The following is an 8,121-nucleotide window of genomic DNA, read 5'->3' as shown; positions in this document are numbered from 1 at the left end:
GAATTTTGGGAGTAATATTAACTAAAGGCTCTCAGTAAGGAACCTTCTAAGGGGAGGATGTATGCAGGCAGAGAAGCATTCAAGTAAAGTTCCTAAACTTTGGATCTCTGGAGTTGAAGATTAGCTTCAAGGGTCTCCATATCTTTTATGATCTGTACAGAATCTCACAAGGATAAATACTGCTTATTTTTCTCTGGGTAGAGGGTTCATTTCTCCAAAATTCTTATATAAGTACAAACAATATGATTTAAAAAATTGTAGTAGAGGTGCACCTGAGTGGCTCAGTCGATTGGGTGTCCAACTTCAGCTCAGGTCATGATCTCGCAGTTGGTGCGTTCCAGCCCCGCCTCAGGCTCTGTACTGACAGCTCAGAGCCTGGAGCCTGCTTCAGATTCTGTGTCTCCCTCTCTCTGCCCTTCCTCCTTTTCTCTGTCTCTCTCTCTCTCTCTCTCTCACTCTCTCAAAAATAGACATTAAAAAAATTGTAGTAGAGACTAGAGATGAGCAACATACATTCTCATCTCTGATATTTTAAAGCAATGCAGGAAAATGGTCATATATACAGTTATTTCTTCAGCTGGACAATGGCTGATCAACTTTAGATTGTGAATCATGGAACTGGTGTATTTATCAACACAAAATGAACATATAAAAAGCTTTATCTATATATCAATAATGAAGTAATCAATAATTAAATCACTGTATTTCCAAATTTCATGCTTAATTATCTCAACATTCATGCTTCTCTTTAAATAATATGCTATCTTTGGAATTGGTTATAAATAAACCAATTAACATTATTAGCTAAGTTCTAAGTACATAACTACCATATTTGCTTTCTAAAAAAAAGTTCTACATTTCCTTTCTAGTAAGGTACCAATAAATACAATACATATGAATAAATTCTTGTTGACCTATGCAATGTTCTTCACTTCTATATATATATATATACATATATATATGTATATATATATATATATATATATACACATATATATGTATATATATACCAAATGTAAACCAGTATGGCATCATGTATTCACCTTAAAAGGAAACCTCTTGAGAGCTAAATGCATACAATCGTTCCTGATTTGCTACAAAATCAAACTCAGATTCCTAAACAGAAGTATTTTCACAATATTGGAGCCTAGGGCTGTCAGCACAGAGCTCGATGTGGGGCTCGAACCCACAAACCGTGAGAATATGACTTGAGCTGAAGTCGGACGCTTAACTGACTGAGCCACCCAGGCACCACCTAATGTAGCTTTTTATTTTAATTGAACATGTTTATTTACCACTGTTACCCAACCATGAACATCTGTGCCTTCAAATCTTATTTCATAATACATAAGAGGTTTTTCCTGTATACAAAATATCTATCAGAAATTCCACTGAGGTGTGAAGTCAGCATTCTTGGTTGTCCAGAACATGTCAGAGTGGAAAGTGGTCCACCTACTTAGACTGGAAGACCGGAGCAGCATTGCAAACCACTTGTTGGCAATTTTTGGTTAGAAAAGTGCAGCAATTGAAATAAGTCTTGGAAATTTGTTTAATAATTTGAAAGATAAACTTTTATTTAATTTAAAAATTTTAAGTAATATCTATGACCAATGTCGAGCATGAACCTATGACCCCAGGATCAAGAGTCACATGTTCCACAAACTGGGCCAGCCAAGTGCCCCTAATAATGGTTGGATGCCATGACATAGGTGACAGTGCCTTAACTGTATGGGTGTAGTCAGGCCCAAGGAGAGAGGTAAACCTTTCTTCCTTTAATACAACACTTACCATGTTTTAAGTAGGATCTAATAAATTTTTACAGAATTAAAAATTTTTTATATTTCTAGTGGTTTAGTTTTATTATAGTTCACAAAAGTTTTGGCCCTCAATGGATCTGTGCTCCTTCACTGCAGTATTTTGAAAAGCACTGATATAAAGGGTTTTGTAGAACAGGTATTCCAAACTCTGATACGTATTATTGTTATGCTTCTCAGAATACTTCAGTTCTCTAGTCTCAACTCCATATATATAAAGCAAACATCACCAAACCTAATATACAGCATTGTTTAAAGTATCGACACTATTGGTAATTGGGTGTCAAGCACAGAATAAAAAATGGATTTCAATAAATGATGTATTTATCTTCACATCTTATCTTGTGATAGCTGAAATAGTGTATTTTATTTTTTCATGCATTAATTTTTTATCTAACTCAGTTATAAGCTGCATATATATTCACAGCATCCAGGAGATTGCTTTGCACGTACCTAAGATGCTCAACATATTTGATTTATTGAGATTGCTGTAGAGTGGTAGGTGTTCAGGTAGAAAAATTAACATGGTGATATGTAGAAGCCATAAATGGATTTTAATTCACATTAACATTGATCTTTTTATTCACCATTGGAGAGGCATAATATATGTTCCAAGAGTGGTGGATTTGTCTGTATTGTTTACACTATAGTCTGAGCCTAGAATGATGAATGACGTTGTTAGTATGTCATGATAAAGACCTTGTTAAATGAATAAAAAATAACTCCTTCCTATATTTGAGTAACTTTCTAAACAACTGTGCTAGTTTTCTAAGTGTCCAAACCTATAAAAACCTGATGCTTTTGTAAGAGAAATTAGTTAATTCAAAAGCAATACCAATGAAACACAGAGTTGTGGGAGGCGAATGTGTCCGAACTCGCAATTAAAATCCTGGACCCCAAGGCTTGGGTGAGCTTCCTTGATTTGTAACAATGTGCACACACTGTCCCACATTCCCTCCGGGAGAAATAAGCGTGTCCGTGTCACTCCACTGGCAGAGGACACTTGTGCCTTGTTTCACCAGGACTCAGGCCCATGCACATTTTCCCTTTCTGATTGTAATCTCTTTCTTTGTAATAAACTTCAATGTGAGTGTAACCAGTTTCCTGAATCCTGTTAGTCCTTTTAGTCCTGAGGGCATGAACATGATCACAGACACCCCAAACACGGGCCACTTTCTTAAGCTCTCTTCAATTTGAGTTTCCCTGGTTGCTTCTGTTCAATCTTCTTGGTATATACAATCATGGTTTCAGAAGGAATTATAATATTTGTGTCTTTGCATTTGTTTCTGTTTCTTTTTTATTGCGCTGACCATAACTATCAGAACGATGTTCAATTGCAGTGGCGATAGTTGGCACTCTTTTGTTGTTCTTGACCATAAACTGGAGAATTATCTATACTTCCGATTTGTAAAATGAACACAATGGTATTACTATTTGCAATTGCACTATGCCAAGTAAATTAAAGGACTTGTGAAATCCTACAGGGTACACTCAGGTGAAGCTGTAGTGAGGGTAAAGCATAAGATAGTCATGAAAGACAAAGTGCAGGCAACCACAGGGTCCTTTCTGTCATGCGGGATGTTCTTGATTCATATTTTGAGGAGCAAGAAACCTGTGAGCTACCCTGGTCTCAGTGAAGGCACACAATTAGGTGAATAAGAGGTCTTTCAAGTTTCTCTTATATGACCAAATCCAGGCTGCCTGACCCAACTCAACAACAGAAATCAAAAAAATATGACAGCAGCCAGCTGCATGCCAAGACTACATCCATTTTCTGTCAATGATGTTAAGAAGCTGGCACAGGTTGCCTCCTCATCTGTCTGAGACCCTGGAACATACATACACCACTAGTTAATACATTTTACTGAAGTAGGAGTTTTTGCATAAGTCACTTGGTGCTTGACTTGTCTACTAAAGTGCATAAGAACCAAATATTTTTTTACTCAGTTATTGTCTTCATAATCCATTTTTATCATGTTTAGTCTATATTCTTCTATTCCAAGTTTGTTGGTAACAAGTTAAAAATCTTTAATACATTTGTTTAATTACTCTGATAATATTGGCTTAGTATTAAGCATCGTACATAATTATTAAGTACTACACATGCTTGTGAGATATTTATGCTAATCACTATTCGAGTGTAAACTTTTAAATGTACCATTATTCTGAAATATCATGAATATGAACCTTTTCTCCCAATCAATAGCAATATTTTAAAAAACCTCTTCTATACAGCAAAGGAAAACATGAGCAAAATGCAAAGGCAATGTATGGAATGGGAGAAAATGTTTGCAAAGCATACAGCAAACAATGGATGAATATACAAAATATACAAGAACTCATTTAACTCAATAGCAATTAAATCAAATAACCTAATTGGAGGAAAAATGAGCAAAGGACTGGAATAGACATTTTCCCAAAGCCAACTGGTATGTGAAAAGATGCTCAACATCAGTAATTATCAGAGAAATGCAAATCAAAACTACAATAAGATATCACCATAAACTTTTTATGATGTTTTCTACCAAAAAGGTAAGACATAACAAATGCTGATGAGTATGTGGAAAAAGATGAACCTTTGTACACTGATAATGAAGCCACTATGGAAAACAGTATGGCAGTTCCTTAAGAAGTTAAAAATAGAACCATCATATGATCCATCAATCTCACTTCTGGGTGTATATCCAAGAGAATTAAAATCTCAAAGAGATACCTGCAGTCCCATGTTCATTGCAAAATTATTCACAACAGCCAAGATATGGAACCAGCCTGTGTCCATCCACAAATGAATTGATAAACAAAGTATCATGTATATATCCAATGGAAAATTACTCAGTCCTAAAAAAGAAGAGTATCTTTTTTTTTTTTGCAACAACATGGATGAATCTGAAGGGCACTGTGCTCAGTAAAACAAGTCAGACAGAAAAAAAAAAATTCTGTGAGGTATCACACGTTGAATTAAAAAAAAAATTGGACTCATTGAAAGAAAGGGTAGTTGCTGGGGTGGTTGGGGGGAGGGGGGATAGGAAGAGGGTGGTACAAGCGTACATAAATAAATAAATAAATAAACAAACAAGCAAACAAAAATTTAATAGTGTTCACAAAACGAGTCATGACATGGCCAAAGTAGATTAACTTTAATAAATCAAGGAACGTCTAAAATAGATGTTATGGAAAAGATTCAGATCCTAAGCTTTCAGTGGTTATAGCCAAAATCTAAACATATTACATTGACAAATCTGATTTTAATATTTTCTGGTATATATCGGCAGAACTAAAGCTATTACATATATTTTCCTTAAAGCTGTCACTAAGGGAATTTTTGAAATACCAGGTAATAACTGACTACATAATGCTAAAAGTGATTTGTTTTTTTTTTAAATATATGAAATTGATTGTCAAATTGGTTTCCATACAACACCCAGTGCTTAAAAGTGATTTCTTGAAATGGGATCAACAAATGACATATCCTGAATTTCTCTATTTGTATTTATTAAAAGCAATATTCCTTTAGCTATTTTAAACATTTATCACAGTAACTTCTTTGCTTATAGGTAACCAGTAATTTGAATAGGAGGTTCCCAAGAATCACCAAAAAGATGAAAGTTCCTCAGGAATGCACCCATTCAGAGTTGTCCTCCCACCGTGACACCAACTCTGCCACTTATTTCAAAAGAATTTAACATGTTTAAAAAAATTGTGACTTCTTCGGTATTAATTTTAAGAATTCAATGTGTTTGAAGTTACAATGAAAGAACATTAATTTTTCCTCTTCTTTTTTGAGGATCCTAAAAATATATATTTTCTGGTTACAAAGATAAAAATTTCTTCTTAGGTTTTGTTCCTTTTACTTAACTCTTCTATAGATTTTTCTTGCTGCTGCAACTGCTATGCCTCAAGCTCCCATATTCCATCATGAATTATTCTTATTTAGAATTATAGTAAAAAATACTATGTCATTAGTGACCAATAATTATAAGGAGGGCTGATCTGGTTAATTGAAATGTCCTTTGGTGTGCATTAAGCTGTTAGCCAGACACATTTGTGATGAGCTAAAAATAATTAAAACGTTGAACATAATAGATGGTAAAAACCTTTGAAATTCCCGAAGCAAACCAAGGAAAGGAAAAACAAAGACAAAAGGAGGGGAATGATTTGGAGTCAGCAAGATGTACAGAATCCATGGTGGCTGCATATGTGTGACAGACTAGGTGGGAAACCCTTGGTGGCAAATGAGTGAAAGTACTTTTGGAACAGGAATATAATATCCTATTTAATTGTCTACTATGCCATGGTCAGTGTCATGACTCCCTATGGCCTCCAAATGATAAATGGACTTTATTATGCAGACACTCATGCATTTGTTGATGGTTGATTATTTGTTGTATGGTTTCTCTCCCTCTCTCCTTTCTTCCCTCCCTCTCCCTCCTTTCCTTCTATTTTCTTTTTTTCATTTTTTGGAATTATTAAGGAGTACATCTTCTCTTTGCATGACACATGATCCAGATAAAAGAATAGCCACTGAATACAGAAAATTTTAGCAAGCAGCAATATGAAAATATAATCTCACCAATACACCTCTTGCCTTAAGATTTACAGATATATTTAAAATTTTTTTTAAGTTTATTTATTTTGAGAGAGACAGGGACAGTGCAAGTGGGGAAGAGGCAGAGAGAGAAGGAGACAAAGAATCCCAAGCAGGCTCTGCACTGTCAGCATGGAGTCGAATGTGGGGCTCGAACTCATGAAACCATGAGATCATAACCTGAGCTGAAACCAAGAGGTGGATGCTTACTGAGCCACGGTGGCACCCCAAGATTTACAGATATTTAAAAAAAAGTATTTGAATACCCACAGCCAAGCCTAACATTGTCTCTAAAAATCTAGAGACCATAGGTAACACCTGGGTTAAGAAATGATACAAGTGAAACTGAATTAGGATGTAATCATTTCCCCCATCAAATAAGAGGGGGATCCTAAGTTCTGAGATGGAAAGGGGTTTCCTTTTATTACTCATGGTGATAAATTCAAGCAGGGCTAAGTCCGGGACACAATTCTTGCCTCAGATACCTGCTGTTGATGACTAATTTCATGTTAAACATGATTGGAAGAAAATTCAGAGTTTTATCTTCCTGAACCTTTAAAATATAAGATAAATCCTAAATACTGTATGGTTATTTTACTGATTTTGTTCTTAACATAGCAAAAAAAAAAGTTCTGTTAAGGTCTGTCCATGTATATGAAGAGTTTATGGTAAAGATGATTTCATAGTAACTTAAAGAACAAGTATTCACATTTTTCTTAAAATTAAATGCTTCATTTTTTCATTATATGACTCATTTTTATTTGATTTATTGTCAAGTATTTTATATATTTATGCTCTTATTAATGTAAAATATCAATTTAAAATTTCCAGTGTTATATTGCTGGCATTCATGGAATTGATTTCATGTATAATACTTTTCTTATTAGTCAAAATGTTAAACTTTTATTGTTTTTAATAATTTATCTGTAAATATTTCTGATTTTCTATACATATTAATTATATCATCTAAAATAATATTAACTTTCTTTCATCCTTTTCAATATTTATAACGTTATTTAGTTTTCTTACCTTCCTACACTGGTTGGGCCATAAAGAAAAATGTTTGAAACAAACTATTACAATGAGCATCCAAACCAAGTTCTAGGTTTTCTTTGTTTCAAGTTTTTATTTAAAATCTAGTTAGTTAACATAGAGTAATAACAGTTCCAGGAGTAGAATTTAGTGATTTATCACTTACATGTAATACCCAGTGCTCATCAGAAGTGCTCTCCTTAATACCCCATCACCCATTTATTTATTTATTTATTTTCAATATATGAAGTTTATTGTCAAATTGGTTTCCATACAACACCCAGTGCTCATCCCAAAAGGTGCCCTCCTCAATACCCATCACCCACCCTCCCCTCCCTCCCACCCCCCATCAACCCTCAGTTTGTTCTCAGTTTTTAACAGTCTCTTATGCTTTGGCTCTCTCCCACTCTAACCTCTTTTTTTTTTTTTTTTTCCTTCCCCTCCCCCATGCAGAAAAGGCCTTTGACAAAATCCAGCACCCTTTCTTAATAAAAACCCTTGAGAAAGTCGGGATAGAAGGAACATACTTAAACATCATAAAAGCCATTTATGAAAAGCCCACAGCTAACATCATCCTCAATGGGGAAAAACTGAGAGCTTTTTCTCTGAGATCAGGAACACGACAGGGATGTCCACTCTCACCGCTGTTGTTTAACATAGTGTTGGAAGTTCTAGCATCAGCAATCAGAC

At 34.7% G+C, this 8,121-nt stretch overlaps 1 pseudogene; it reads right to left on the bottom strand.

Annotated features, from left to right (window-relative positions):
• Positions 1-1,682: 1,682 nt before the first annotated feature.
• On the bottom strand, positions 1,683-1,784 carry LOC125924170 (uncharacterized; annotated as a pseudogene).
• Between the last annotated feature and the right edge of the window lie 6,337 nt (positions 1,785-8,121).

This window comes from Panthera uncia, chromosome B1 (genome assembly GCF_023721935.1).
Source record: "Panthera uncia isolate 11264 chromosome B1, Puncia_PCG_1.0, whole genome shotgun sequence".
Classification (NCBI taxonomy): domain Eukaryota; kingdom Metazoa; phylum Chordata; class Mammalia; order Carnivora; family Felidae; genus Panthera; species Panthera uncia.
This window is presented reverse-complemented; position numbering and strand designations above follow the sequence as displayed.